Source organism: Castanea sativa, chromosome 12 (genome assembly GCF_040712315.1).
Source record: "Castanea sativa cultivar Marrone di Chiusa Pesio chromosome 12, ASM4071231v1".
Taxonomy (NCBI): Eukaryota; Viridiplantae; Streptophyta; class Magnoliopsida; order Fagales; family Fagaceae; genus Castanea; species Castanea sativa.
In genome coordinates this window covers 31,248,603-31,264,081 of record NC_134024.1, presented here as the reverse complement: position 1 = coordinate 31,264,081, position 15,479 = coordinate 31,248,603, and positions in this window count along the sequence as shown.

Below are 15,479 nucleotides of genomic sequence, written 5' to 3'. Positions count from 1 at the left end.
TTTATATTTCCATCAAGAGACTATGAATTCCATCTTGAGAATATATGTTCCATCAACACTAAATGTGGCTGCCCAACATACTGAGGTTTTGACCATCACTTCAAATCTCACTCCTGATATATCAAAGCGACCTACACTTCATGATCAGGTCCATTATTCTCTCAGGATTAAGATTTCATGCAAATAGAAGTCGTAAGATTTATTATTCATTTGACAGTCATTAGGAGAATAATAAATCTCACAGCGGTCCTGTTCAATATGTTTTAACTCTTAAAACATATCAACATATCAACTAGAAGTCTCCACTTCCATGATCAAGACAAATCATCTTAGTTGACACGTTATAGTCTTCGCAGATGAAATGCCCAATTTCATCACCGACTACGAACTATAAATTCTGAGTTTACAAAGAACTTGTGATTTACATCTTCTATGACTTTTTACATAAATCACATACAATGCATCTCATGGACTATATGATAATGTCCCATATTCATGTTACCATTATTTTAGATAATAATAAAACAACTTTATCAATCACAATATTAAGTCATACATCATGTCATACATAATGTCATATATAATATCATACATAGCATCATACAATAGGATTTAAGGGCACTAATCCTAACATAAACGATTCCAGTTGGCTCCCATTAACTAACAAAGAGGCTGAAGTGGAGGAGATGCAACTCATAACTAGCTCAACCGTGTCTTCATGGAACCCAAAACTGAACAGCATGCTTCTCACAAAGCTCCATTCGAATCTATCATACGCTTTCTCAAGATCTAACTTTATCACCATAAAGCCAGTTTTCCCTCTCTTCTTTTCTAAAGTATACACAAGTTCTTAAGCCATAATGACGCTATCCATACCTCGTCTTCCAGACACAAAAGTTGTTTGCGTAGGGGAGACAAAGGTAGGCATCAGGTGTTTCATCCTTAGCACCAAAATCTTTGAAATGATCTTATAAATGGTGTTACATAAACTAATGGGATGGAAATGATTAATTGTTTCAGGCCCTAATTGCTTCTAAACGAGAGCAATAATGGTTTTATTCAATAGGGGGGATTCTTTTCAATCTAAAAATTTGCTTGACTTTATACTTCACTGACTCACCAACAACCATCCAAAATCTCTGAAAAAATCCCGCATGCAACCCATCCGGGCCAAGAGCTATGAAGGCTTTCATAGAATTTAAAGCAAAAAGGATTTCAGCATCCGTAGGAGCAAGGGTAAGATTGGCAGCCTCAGATTCAGACAACTGATTCCCCCAAACAAAAATATTACTGGGAGTTCTAGGACTTGAAACTTGCTCAGAACAATACAACTTTGCAAACCTTTCCAGGAAGATTCCCTTAACCCTATCCATATCCTCTTCCCACAAACCATCAACATTTTGAATACGAACAATTCTATTCTGACTTCGACAGTTCAGAGTTGATATATGGAAAAAAGTGGTATTCCTTTCCCCTTGAATCGGCCAATTCATTCTAGCCTTCATGCACCAAAGGTCTTCCTCCAACGCAAGAATTTTCTCAAGATCCTCCAAAAGGAAATTATGAAGATGGATCAATCTTTGCGAGGGATTTCTAGCTAAGGCTTTCTCCGCACCCAGCATTCTCGCAATAAGATTCTTCTTTTTCCAAAAAATGTTTCCAAAGACATCTTTGTTCCAAACATTTGCTTTATTGGTAAATTCATTAATAGTATTACATAAACTATGGTGGTTACCTTCCCACGCCTTCCTAACAACACTAGGAAACTCTTCATGACTAAGCCAAATGGGTTGAAAGTGGAAAGGTTTGACACCATTGCTGATATGAGGAGAATCCAAAGAAAGAAGCAGTGGACAGTGATCAGAATTAATTCGAGCTAAGTGTTTCACCAATGCTTCAGGAAAAGCTGCCTTCCAACCTGAATTGGCCCAAACTCAGTCCAATCTTTGCTGAATAAAATCACCAATATCTCTTTTATTAGTCTAGGTATATTTAGTTCCAGAAAATCCTAGATCAATAAGGTTGCAATAACCCATACACCCAGTATACTCCATAACCCTCCTTCTACAAATACCATTACCCCCATACTTCTCTTCTTCACACATGACATCATTAAAATCTCCCATCACAGCCCAAGGGAGATTATGTCTAACAGATAACATTTTTAAATTTCCCCACAGCATGCATCTTTCTTTAAAACAAGGACTACCATAAATTGCACTTAAAAGCCAAGGCTGAGATTGGGGACTAACCTGAACTATCGCATGGATTTCTTGCTCCGTAGCTGAAAGCACATCCATGGATACAATGTCAGATTGCCAAAGGAGCCAGATGCCCCCTGCATGCCCAATAGTCTTTGTGGAGTATGCCTTATCAAACGGTAACCTCCGAATGATATCATCAGCTCTACTACCATCAATCCTAGTTTCCGTGATCACAAAAATTGCAGGCTTATGCCATTCCACCAGGTCCATTACAGTCTTCTTGAAAGTGGGCTTCATTGCCCCACGACAATTCCATATTAAAATATTCATAATCGGATTAGGGGTACAGCAAGCATCAAACCATTCCGGGGATGGTTCCTCCCCTATCACCCTCAATGTCCATGCTTGTCTCAGTGCCATCTTTTCCTTAATGAGTCCCAGAAACAGAGTCACTACATGTTTCAGAATCCTAAAAAGAGACTACTTGCTGAGTATGTTCAGAGTGCATGCTATCATAGGCATTGAAAACTGCAGAAGTTTCACAAGAAAAAGGTTGCCCATGACTACCATCTCCATCGATCTCTCCTGAAGGATTTTTCTCTGACAAATCGCTGTCTCCAGAATCTTCTCTAAAGCACTCATTGATTCTTCGCAAAGGTGCTTCCAAAAGGGACTCCCTTGATACACCGATACCATGTGGGTAGAGGAGGAAACGTTGGTCTGTCCATGAGAAAATGCCAATACGGGTTTGGAGTTTTCAGCCATGCCTCGTCCTCCATGGGTAGATAACCCAGTCGAGCACTCACCTCTGTCAGGGGGAAGATGTTCTTCCAAGCTACAAGAGCCTCCTCTTCGTACCAGCCCATTATGTCCGTTGGATCCCTCTGTATCCCTTCTATTGTTTTGTCTCCAATTGGTATCACCTTGCCCTTTAGAAAAATTGCCCATCTCTCTATTAGTGTATTCATTCTCCTGAGCTTTTGCCTCAAAAGTAAACCCACCAAGGCAACTAGCAGAATTTTTCTTAACTACAGGGCTTTCTGTGGTAGCCTTAACAGGCCACTTTCTACTCTCCCAACCCATAGTATGGTTTTTACCATGGTTAGTAAACACCTTCCTAGAGTTAGGTTTACGGGCCCCACTATTATCAAAATCAACCTCACTCCTTTGGTTCCGTGTATGCTTTTGGTTTGGTTAGGACAACACTTGACCACTATTTTCAATAGCCACCTCACCCCTTTGGTTTCATGTATTCTTTTGGTTCGGCTGGGCCAATACTAGTTCAGCATATTTTTTCACTAATGTCTTTTTCTCCACTGCTTTTCTCTTCATGTCTCTTCTATGGTCAAATTTTGAGTCTCGAGGTGGGTAACGTGAATCAGACCTATCATCCCCATCACCTTTAGACCTTGCTCCTTCACTGCCATAGCCAAAGCGTGCATTCCAACCTCTCTCAGCTAATCTTGTCTTCCGCTTCACTACCATCCAATCTCCATACACCTCTTCCTTTCCAGCCTTGCCATCTTCTTGACCTGTCTTAGTCGTATAAGCTTCCTTGGGCCTATAGTTGGCATCAGTGGCATTAATCCCTTCTTTATCTACTGTTGGTTCTGGTCCCCTGACTAAGGTTGGACATCTATCTTTCCTATGACCAATGCACCCACACGCAAAGCACAGCATTTGAATACCTTCATATTGCACCGATTGCACCATCTTCCCAATCTTTATAGAATTAATCAGTGGTTTATCAATGTTAATCTGGACACAGATTCTTGCAAAACGACCTCTAGCACCATTAAATGTATGAGAAGCAATACGAAGCACAGGACCAATTGTACTCCCCACGTTCTTAAGCATGATGGGATCGTAATACTCAATAGGAAGCTCAGGCAACCTAATCCACACCGCAATAGACGAGCATGTTGCCTTAGACACTTTGAACTCGAGTTCCCACTACCTAATGGCCAAGAATTGTTGACCAACAAACCACAGACCCTTCTTAAGAACCTCATCCAAATCAGTTTGCAAACTTGATCAGAAAAAAATCAGGACCTATATCCACACAATCCATTCTACCAGACGAATTCCACATTGTTCTAAGCTTAGAAGACATATATACAAAGCCCACACTCTTACCAAAAGCTTTAACAATAATAGACTGGCTCCACGGTGCTCTAATCCTCACTTTCTCTTCACTAGAGACTTTAAGTTCAGCCATACCTTCACAGAGTTCATCATCATCCACGTCCAATTCATCTTCCTCATCCAAGGAAGTAGAGAATCCAAAGGCTTGTTTATAAGCCCCTAGGATGGAACCCACCAACTTATCTTTATAACTATCAGCACTATATCTAGCAAATCTATCATCACGTAACCTCTCAGTGTTTACCTCATTCACTGGGTGAATTTCTTTGAACTTCTTTGTACTCCTTTCTAGTGTGTCTTCCTCCTCAGAGCTTCTCTCTCTTTCCATTTGCTTTTTTCTTTCCCTCTATCCCAAAGATGTCACCGTCCTAAAAACGTGTATTCTTATAAAACACCAAGATTGAGATATTGTTGTGTTGGACAACAAACAGTATAGTAATAATTTAAGGGAAATGCTAATGAATGTTCTCAGGACATTGGTTAATAATCTATTTAAAGAAAGTTTTTATGGGAAAAGAAAATAAAACAATTAATGTTTTGACAATTTTTTTCATTTCCCATAAAAATGATGTCAAAACTTTCCTAAATTGGATTGTTAACCAATGTCCTAAGGGCATTTTTTAGCATGACCCATAATTTTAAATCCATGACAAAATGACAAGCAAATTAATCTACTAATGGTTTTGAACTAAAAATAATCGTGACGATACACACACATTTGATCAATTGGGTTGGCAAACAATAATCCTTAGGTTGTGGTTGAAAACTTGAAACTACCATTTATAAGGGGTAATATATATATATATATATATATATATATATATAATAATAATAATAATAATAATAGATAAAGCTGAGAGAAACTCAAATTAAAATTCCAAATTAGAGTTACAATTTTGCACTATGTATCCTAAATTATTTATTCTTAAAGACTTTTATTTCTTAATTTTAGAATCAAATGTGTAACTATATCATAAATATTAATCTAAGTGAGTTATTAAGTATATAAGTATAAAAACCAAAGAGTCTAGAATAAATGAATCGTAAAAAATAAAATAAAATAAAATAAAAAAGTGCTTCACAATTTACATTTTATACCTAGTAATATCCTTAACAAAAAATTTTTAAGGGTTAACAAAGTATAAAAGGGACTATCAATAGTATTTAAATTATATATATAGGAATTAAATTATGCATCTTATTGTATATCTTTAAGTATATTCATAGGGGTGTTAATTCGGGTTAGCGTGTCGGGTTCGTGTCGTGTCAAGGTAGGGGTATTTGACTAATTGGTTCAACCCTAACCCGACTCATTTAATAATCGTGTTATGATCCTTCAACCTTAATCCGACCTGTTAATAAGGCGGGTTGACCTGACCTAACCCATTTGACATGCTTAATAAACAAGTTGTGTTAGGTTGACACGAATGTAACACAGCCCATTTCAACTTGCATAATATTAAAAATAACATCCATCTAGAAATATATATTTTTCTTTTTACATCCCAAAAGCAGTACATATACTTCAAGTCTTTAACCCACATTTAAAATAATATAGTTCAACAAAAATATAACATTTATCTAGAAATAAGTTCTTTACACTCCAAAAGAAGTGTATATAATTCAACCAAAATTCAAAATAACACAGTTTAACAAAAATAAAATAACATAGTTCAACAAAAATATAATATCCTTGGAACTCGCCAAATGCTAAATATGAATACTGAAAGAATTGGAGCAAACAGTAGACTAATCCTGATTATGACTACGATTATCATCCATAAATTCTTTGTTGATGTCCTAATTCATAACATCTTCTACAAGCTTATCCAATTTCATTTGTGCAAGTTCTATGCCTATATATATATAAGTATTAATAGTTACAAAATATGATCATGCCTCAACAGTTTTACAAGAGCTAAATAATAATAATGTAAGAGTTGTAATAACTAATGAAACAAATAAGATTACCTTTCTCTCCATACAGCCAATCTCTAGTGCAAACCAATGCTTCAACAGTGTCTGGCCCCAATGAACTTCTAAATTGATCAGTCACTCTCCCACCAACCCTAAAAGTAGACTCTGAGGCAACAATAGAAATTGGAACACTCAAAATTAGATATTTATAAGAAGGTTTAGAGATTTAGTGTGCATTTGGATACCGCTTATTTTGCTGAAAACTGAAAAAAATAAAAAAATAATTTTTGATTACTGTTCACACTAAAAAAATACTGTTCATTTGCCTTGATGCACTGGTAAAAAAATAAATAAATAAAAAGCAGCCAAACGCAGACGCAAACCGTGAAAAACGCAAACCAAACGGAGCCTTAGGGTTTATAAAGTTTCAATTTTCAATTATATCTCTTGTAAGATTTGTAATTACCCACTTTTCTTTCTAAATTTAAAATATATATGTTGGATATAAAAAGTATTTAACAAATCTAAAATAAATGAATATTTATTTGTTTTACGAATTAAACGGGTTGTGTTAAATGGGTCATTTTGGGTTGACACAAATAAATTGGTGTGTCAAACGTGTCTATTGTGGGTTACGCAAGTTAACTCACTTATGACATGTTTCTTATTGTGTCACTTTCGGGTCAACCCATTTATGACCCAAACCCATTAAGGCCCAACCCTAATCAGTAAATACTCAAGTTGGGTTCATGTCATGTTCGCAGGTTGGGTCAAAAATTGACACCCCTACGTATCCATGCATATGCATGGGGTTACAAGCTAGTTCAACAATAATCAATGCTAATCAATGCTATAATGGAGGTGATTGAGTTGAAATTTGGCAAGAACTTGAAAGAAAAAAATCATGCAAAAAACTAAATAAATAAATAAAAATTGCTGCCAACACTAGGTTCAAGTGTTGATCGGCACTTGTACTACCCCTTCCATTTTCCAATCGATAGAAAGAGGGGGAAACCAAATGTCATCTTTCACTTGCATTTCAAAATTCAAACCTCTTTAATTCCTAGCCAACCTACCTACCCCCTCTTTAGAGTCTTATCCCCTTTGTAAATAGAGGGAGAATTCACATTCTAAAGCATGCCACTCTCCCCTAGAGCTCTAGAGGATTGTGACCAAGCATTTCATTATCTCTCCTCTAGGATTCTAAAGAACTTCCCTCTTTTTTCTTTTTCTTTTTGCTTGTTTCATTTGTATGCAGGTATAGATTATTTTTATTTGTTGTTTCCATGCTTGAGTTAGTTCGAATTAACATGTTTGGTTCTGATATTACCATGATATTTAGGGTCAAAAAGTTATAATGCATAGGATAGTCATTTGCTAAATGTTAGTTTGTTGATGAAATCAAGCAAAATAGTGTTTTTTCTTGCTATGTTCATGCCATTCCTCAATTAACCAATAACATGTTTCAGTTCTCTTACCATATCCACATGCTAGACCCAAGATCATCACTAATCACACACAATTACCTATTTTTCCTTTCAAATTCTGTTTTTGATTCATTTCAATGACAAGTGACATGATGTTGTATATTATGGCATATTAATTGTTTGGATGATGTAACATGTTATTGATCACCACAATCTAGAAGATCGATTTTTACAAGGTAAGGTGGGTGTTTAACACCTTTCCACATTGTAACTTAGCATTCAAACTTAAATCAAGAGTTCATAGACTAAAGTTTTATCTATATAATTTTGCATTTTATAGAATGTAACTAGAACTAAAGCCTTAAAACTTTTCTCTTAGATTGTATCTAGAACCAAGGCCTTGTAATTTTTTACTTTATGTAAAATCATTCAATTATTCAATAAAAATCAAGTACTTTTGATGATAATTTTCTTATTTTACACAATTTAATAAAATAAGTGACAGCTCCATGTTAAAACCTTGATCTAAGGGGAAAATATAATTAATCAAATCACTACTACACTTGGGATCTTCAATACTATGTCTAGTATTGATGTAGACAACTTGAGATGACAAAAACATACCATAATGACAATGTTGACAAAAAATTTCTACAGTCCACTTAAACAAATTTTTGAAGCATTTATGGAGTGAAGAAACGATGTTATAGGTTAACTTACATAACATAAACATAATCATACAATATGTTTGTATATACATGTGTGTCATGTGGGGGAGGGGAGAGGGACCATTTAAATATATTTGTATACGTGAACTTTAGCCACCCAATCAAAGAAAAAACTTAATTATTCCCTTCCCCCCAAATTTCACTTTTAATTTTCTCCACAACCATGCAACAAGGGTATTAACTACATAGAAGTGTGGTCCAAAGTTTTTGGTATTTTTATTTTAAATTTAATGTTACACATTAATTTATAAGGCACATATAGCATAATTTATAATATTATTAGCATCACTCTATTGTACCTAAAAAAATAGATCATTGAAATGTTATTCATAATAATAATTGTGGGGGCCTGAGGATCGAGGATGAAATTTAAGAGTTGTAGTGTGGGGTGACAATGCCACGGGCCCGAAGAGAAGGGTTGCTCAGGGAGATGTAGAGATGAGTCAAAAGTACTCTAAGGCATACCAAGTGGGATCCAAAGGACAAGGGGGGAAGTTTCTAATTTGAGGTAGCTGGTGGCCTCCGCATTGAATGTCCCGCTTCTAGCCTCCTAGCTGCATTAAATGGTGGGCAACAACTTTATCAGCTACATTGATGAGGAAGTGACCTAAACAGTGCAAGTCACAGCTAAGCAGACTCTTTCCATCACATTCTTCAAATGGAAAAGGGGACAGGTGTCGTGAGGGGAGGCTGGTTATGAAGTAATGGACGGCCAAGATGTGAAGAAGGGGAGAGTATATAAGGAGAAAAAATTTATCAAACAGGGGGAGGTCGGACAAAATAAAGAGATCATTGTAAAAAGATCATAGAGAGAAGAACATGAACAATTTTTTTATTTGAGGAACTTTGGCCTCCTCGGGCAAACATATGTTAATGTATGGACTTATATATTTAATTAAACAGGGCCTTCCACCCTTATTCAGATCCTCGGGCTAAGCCCTCCCTTGTTGTTTGATTCCCTCTCTAATAAATATATTGATTTAGGCCTCAGCTAAACTCTGCAAGCTCACTATTCTAAGTGGGTCTGGGGGACAAAATCTTTGGTCCTTACAATTGGCGCCGTCTGTGGGAATAGCAAGGTGTTGTGGATTCGGCTTGAGTATCTATGGCTAACGTAGGCTAGGATAGGGAAGAGTCAGTTGGCTCATAAGGGAAAACCAGTTCGTTAACTTTAAGAGAAGAAGGGATAGGCAACATACTCCAAGTGTTATAGTGGAGACTTATTATATTGAGCGTACTAAGCAAAGTCACTTAGGAACTAGGAGTCGTTCCTCACATGATCAGGAGACACGAAGGTTGCAACAGGAGGTTGATAGCTTGCATGCCAGGCTGAGACGCAGGGAGCAAGATAGGAGAAGTTTGTCCTCCCCACCAAATGATGGTTTTGGGGGAAGCAGGGACCATTCTTATCGTCATGGATATAGAACTCTATCTAATGAGTCATTTTCAGCCCTTTTGCGCCAAAGTAAGCGGGAGGGGGGTGGTCGTAAACGTGAGATAAAGCCTTCTCACCATGGAATGGGGAACGATGCAATGAGCAAGGCTTTATAGCATATTTCAAAATCACCTTTCATTAGGAGAATCGGCAAGGCCAAGCCTCCTCATCGGTTTCCTTAGCCAACTTTTGTTGTTTACAATGGGAGAACTGATCCTGTGGAGCACGCCAGTCACTTTAATCAGAAGATGGCGGCCCATGCCAATAATGAGGCCCTTATTTGTAAGGTGTTCCCTTTTAGTCTCGGGCCTGTGGCCATACGTTGGTTTGATGCCTTAGAGAAGGGGTCAGTGAGGTCTTTCGATGAGCTAACAAGGGCATTTGGTGCCAGTAGGCTTGTCCACGGGTTGTCCGGGTTAGGTTTGTGCCAGTAGGCCTTTCTTTGGGCCTCCAATGCCTCAGCAGCTTGCTTTTCAAAACTTTTAAGGACAGCTTCAACATTCTTCTAAGCCCTTTCCATCTCGGATTGCTGGGCAAGGGTGTCTTTCAGCTTCTTATCCAACTCTGTGTGGGCTTTTTTAGCAGCCTCCAACTTGTTCTTAGCTTTCCTAGCCATGTCCAAAGAGTGGTCTACCCACTCCTCGGCCATGAAGGCAGCTTGGACAGCCTGGAAAAAAGAGAACGTAAGTATTGGGTTGAACTTTGTGAGGGTCGGTTTTTTTGGACGATGTCTAGGCCCAAGCTTAAGCAAGGACCCCGGGCTCTCTTGTTGTAGTTTGAAGAGACTGGGCTTGGTTTACCGCAGTTAAATGAGTTGTTTACAAACCAAGTGGTGCACAGGGCAAGGTTCCTACAATACGTATATACTAGCAAGTGAGAATATATGTATTGAATAACAAGAAAACAGCAAAGGAAGGCAATGTAATAAAGAAACACACAAAAATAATTGTTAGGGATCCTCAAATCAATAAGAAACACTCCATTAGTTTTCTTGATTAGGGATTACAATGTGCTTACTAAGATGTGATACAAGGTCCAAATAAGCTCAAAAATTACAAACTTAGATGGCTATCTAAGTCTTTAAGACTTGCAAAATTTGAATCCTTTTGAATCAAAGTATGTACTATAGTGGCTATTTCTGGAATACTGGGAGATATTTCCTTATTTTCTTTGAGTTTTGACAGAGTTTTTATGATTCTGTTATGATTTCACTATTGCTCAATAATGTCTTTCACTATTGCTGCTTCCTCCTTTTATAGCGTCACCTCAGGGTTCTGGCATACCACTGGTTCCCTCCCTTTGCTTTCCTAGGTAACAGAGCCTCTAGCGTGCCAACAGCTTTGGAGGCTAACCCATTCCTTGTTTCTCATAGTTCTCTTCTTTTGGTGCCTTTTCTCCAAAAGCCCCTTGCTGACCTTCTATTCTAAGGTGTCTTCGGGGGAGCTGACCTTTAATTTCTCTTCCTCCAAGGCTTCTCCATCTTCATTTTTCCAGACTTAGCATTTTGGCCGCCCTCCTTTTTGTCATTTTTTCCGGTAGGCTGAGTCCTTCCCTGCCAAGTCGAAGGTTTTCCTAGCTACTTCCCTTTATGGTTCTTCTTTCCGGGTTCCCTGAGGTACCGGTCTTTTGCTCATGAGTTGTTGCTCTCCAAGCCCTTTCGTTCTGCGCTACATCATTGAGTGCTTGAGAAGGACATATCTGTCCTTCATTTCTTATGCCTTTTGGTTCCCTTTTTGAGCTGTCTTAATCCCTCTTTGGCTGTGCTACACGTCCCAGGGATTCCAGGCCCTTGGCAAACTCCAAGATCCCGGCCCAGCTCTTTCTACTAGACTCTCTTTGGTCCTCTAATCTTGGCAGGCTGGGCCCTTTTCTTTCTTCCCTTTATTTCATGGATTCTAAAACTTGCCCCTTTATGGATCTTGGGTCTCAAATCTATTAGGCCTACCATCCTTTTCTCTTTGTGAGCCCAACACCTTTTTTTCAATTTTACTTTCCATGGATTGGCCCAATGTGCTATTTCTTTGGGCCTTGTGTCAAGATTTTTTTGACCTCAACAAAATTTTTTCAATTAAGTTAAGGGAAGTGATCACGTACCTTAGCTAGATCTTGTTTTAAAGATAGGAAGACCTCGCACTTCCTAAAGGACCTTAGCTCTGCCATGTCCTATAGCAAGCATAAGGCTTTCTCCAGACTCTCGGCCACCAGACCTAAGCTTCCCTTTTAGGGGTCCCTCAAATTGGCGTCATCAAGTACTAGGTTGCCAGAGCTGAGGGTAAAAAGAGGCCTCTAGATGGAAGGCTTCTTGGGCTAGTCTCCCCCAAGATCCTTAGAAGTCCGTGTGGACGAGGACTTCTTTTGTTGCCGCCTCCCTGTCCCGGCATCTTTGGAGGGGGGGTAGTGGGAGGATTTAGTAACCTCCCCCTCCTCGGCACCCTTTATGCCTTTGCCTCATTGGGCTCTTTTTCTTTTTCTGTCCGCAGCTTCGACAGACGAGGTGCGCATAGCAGCAGGAGTAAGTGGTCGGGGCACCACCACCACTGCTGGGATATTGCCCCCAGCATGGGCATTGAGTAGGGCTATGAGATCGGGCGTCTTCTCTTCAAATCTCATGCCTTCTGGGATGTTTGTGGCCTCCTAGTTGACGCTAACTTGTGCAGGTGGTAGGTGTTTGTGTGAAGTGCTGGGAGCGTTCATAGGGTCTTCCTATTGATAGAAGACCTCAAAATCCTTATTAGTGACTTCCTAGGGGACAGGCTCGGCTTTGAACTCCTTGGCCTCATAGTCCGATGGGATGGGGGGCTTCTGCCTGGCAGCTGGTGGTGTTGGTAGTTGGGCGTCCTGAGTTTCGGTAAGAGGAGGTTCAGACAGCAAAAAGCCTGGGACGGCGACGTCTATTAGAGCCAACTGGGGGTCCCTGGCTTTAATAAAGTTCTTCAGGCTCTAGAAACACTTGGTGGAACGTTTGTATCCTAGGATGATATGGGCAGCCCGAAGTTGACCATCCTTGTGCAAACAAATTTTAGACCTAAGGATCCAATTTAGGTCTGTGAAATTAACCAAGTGTTTGGCGGGAGCAGTGTGGTATTCGTCTGCCAAGGAAAACAATAAAAGTAATGAGTAAAAAAAAAAACAAAAACAACGAGAAAAAGAAAACTTGCATGCTAACGAACTCAAGTAATATCCTAAGTGCATTTGGTGTCCTCAGGAACTCTACCTGGTTCCCCTTCTTAGGTGGGACAATGTAGTCTATCATGCTAGTCTCCCGAGACGATAAGGAATTCCTCGTCTATACCCTTGCTTGAGTTAAGTAAGTAGGAGATCAACCTAACGGAGGGGACTCTGTATTTGATGTAGTACTTGGTTTTTTCCTCTTTTTGGCAGTTGTATACCCAGTTTACGTCATGCCAGGTAAGGTTGGTTCCCATTTTCCTATTTAACATATCTACGCACCCAAGGACTCTAAAGACATTTGGGGAGCATTGTGTAGGGGTCAACCTATAGTTTATTAGGTAGTCCCTAGTAACCCTCCCCATAGGAAGTTTCATCCCGCCTTCAATGAAGGCAATCATAGGAATGATTATGGATTCAGGAGGTTTGTTTAAGACCAGCCATTCACCGTCCTCACAGTGTCAGATTTCTACGCTATTAGGAATTATATACTGTGCCCTAAAGACAACCATTGCCTTGGGAGTGTCCACCAACTTAGTGTATCTACCCATGAAACTTGATAGTGTGAAAGAGCAAACTTGTAAAAGAAAAAAGAAACGTGAAGATGAACACTCCTACGAGCAAAGGGAAGAATTCTCCCTCCCCCTTTTATAGGAGTAAAAATTGGGCGGTAAATTTTCCGCTCATAAATGAGGGAAGATAAGGACTGTACGATCCTAATCAAGCCGTAAAACGTGGGGAGACAAGCAGCCACCTGACGCCATAAATATGAGATCGTGGATTCCGAAGCGTCAGGAGTGTGCTAGAAGCAGGTGAAAGGACGTTACTGCGTGGAAATACGCATGGCATGTGTATAGCTGGCTCGTGTAACTAAAAGTTCACTTTTACCTCAGGGTTAATAGTAAAAGTTTTAGGTGGCTATTGTGGGGGCCCGAGGACCAAGGATGAAGTTTAAGAGTTGTAATGTAGGGTGACAATGCCACGGGCCATGGGCCTAAAGAGGAGGTTGCTCGGGGAGGTGTAAAGATGAGTCAAGAGTACTCTAAGGCATACCAAGTGGGAACCAAAGGTCAAGGGAGGAAGTTTCTAGTTTGGGGTAGCCTATGGCCTCCACATTAAATGCCTCGTATCTAGCCTCCTGGCTGCATAAAATGGTGGGCAATAGTTTTATTAGCTGCGTTGATGAGGAAGTGACCTGAACAGTGCAAGTCACAGCTAAGCAAACTCCTTCCACCACCTTCTTCAAATGGAAAAGGGGACAGGTGTCGTGAGGGGAGACTGGTTATGAAGAAATGGACGGTCAAGATGTGAAAAAGGGGAGAGTATATAAGGAGAAGAAGTTTATCAAACAGGGGGAGGTCGGACAAAATAGAGAGATCATTGTAAAAAGATCATAGAGAGAAGAACATGAACAGTACTTTTATTTGAGGAACTTTGGCCTCATCAGGCAAATATATGTTAATGTATTGACTTATATATTTTATTAAACAGGGCCTTCCTCCCTTATTCTGATCCTCGGGCTAAGCCCTCCCTTGTTTTTTGATTCCCTCTCTAACAAATATATTGATTTAGGCCTCAACTGAACTCTACAAGCTCACTATTCTAAGTGGGCCTAGAGGACAGAATCTTTGGTCCTTACAATAATAATAATAATAATCAATTGACTTAATTGGTAGTATGCATAGCATTACTTTATCGTTTTACATGATTTCTTTCTTTTCATAGAAAAAGATGATAAAGCATGATTTTTTTTTTTGAAAAGAATGTCATCAACCTACTTGAACTTTGCAGATTGAAATCTCAAAGTAAGACAATGATAATGTAGGAAATTTTTTTTCAATACTTATTGGATAACTCTATAATCGAGTGATACATTTGAGAGAGAGAGAGAGAGAGAGAGAGAGAGAGATTTCAGATAAAAAATGAATTGATAAAAATTTTCTACAGCCCACCCAAACCAATTTGTGAAGCGTTAATGGATTAAAGAAACAAAACTAAAGTTCAACTCACCTGTGAATGAAACATAACATAAACATACAATATGTTTATGTATATGTGTGTGTCACAGGAGGGGGAACATGTAAATATAGACTAAATTTTAATTGACACCAAATCATTTTGATCTTGCTTCCTAAAGTTTCAAAATATGGATCTATTCCTTTGGTGGCAAAGTCATGCTACGTCAAGAGGAGCCATGCATGCTCCCAAATTTTTTTTATTTTTATTTTTAAATTAAGTGCATGAACTCATATATGAGTTATCCCAAAACTTAAAATTTTTTTTTCTTCAGCATTTATGCTTCTGGCTCCCCCAACTTCGAAGTATTTATTTAAAATATAAATTTTTATAAGAAAGTTAGCTTTAAAAAAAATATTATAAGAAAGTATAAAGTTACAATTTACCTTCATGTTAACTAGGTTACAATCCTATTATTGGTAAATTTACAATGAATATA